The following is a 1,069-nucleotide window of genomic DNA, read 5'->3' as shown; positions in this document are numbered from 1 at the left end:
TTAAGTTCACTCTGTCTTCGCCTACTCTACGCATATCATTTATGAAACCTAGGCATCCTAGTATCAGATTAAAATAGCCCTTGTATACAAGTAAACAAGGGTACAAATAACCTACTGTTCCTTATTGGCAAGACCTATAACGAGTAATAACAAAAAATCAACCTACATTAAATTGCCCACCACTATAATGAAAGCCCTTTTAATATTTCTGAATATCATCGTTTGTTATATTAGTCTATCCATGATAAGACGTATTTAATATATTGCTTTTTTTATTCCAGTGTGTTTCGTGAAAAGAATCAGAAAAAATCGGTATTTCACATTCAGATTCATAGAAGTAATTTTAAATAAATAATTTTAACAATATTTTATTGCATTAGAGAAATATCTCCCAATATGTGCTTATTGTAATAAGGGTTACTTTAGATTTAATTTTAGGTACGTCACTTAAAATACATAACTTAATTTTTTTTCCTTCGCAAATAACGAATACTTTTCATAATAAAAAAAATAATTAACTGTATTATAAAATGCATCACCTCTGATATTTTATGTAACTTAATTATTGAAATAAATGAAAAATAAAATATGAACAGAAAACATGTTGTATTAAATTTAATGAGATGTAACAAACATATACACAACTTTTTTATTTAAAATTATGCATTTTGTATCAACGGTAAACAAGTTAACGTTAAAACAGTTCATATTTCGATTCCATATTAATAAGCTTTATCGATTAAAAATTCCCCCTTCAATCGTGTACCTATAAATACACTGTCAAGAAATAATGACAAGGCCATCTCTGTTTTGTACACAGACTATAATTAGATGTGTCTATTTTAAACTCACACTAGACAACACGTGAGGTCTTGTTTTATTTCTTATCAACATTAATAAAATTACTGAATATATAATTCGTATTGTTTTCTTGCTTGTTTTTACGCCACAATCATAGTTTAAAACTATCATACATCTTAGCATCATCATTATTATTTACCAATATATGTTACCATTGTAGGGATACAGGCCTTATATGAGGGTTTAGGCCGTAATCCACCATGTTGGT

The sequence above is a fragment of the Zerene cesonia genome, chromosome 28 (assembly GCF_012273895.1).
Source record: "Zerene cesonia ecotype Mississippi chromosome 28, Zerene_cesonia_1.1, whole genome shotgun sequence".
NCBI lineage: Eukaryota > Metazoa > Arthropoda > Insecta > Lepidoptera > Pieridae > Zerene > Zerene cesonia.
The sequence above is the reverse complement of the archived record's forward strand: the minus strand, read 5'-3'. Positions refer to the sequence as shown.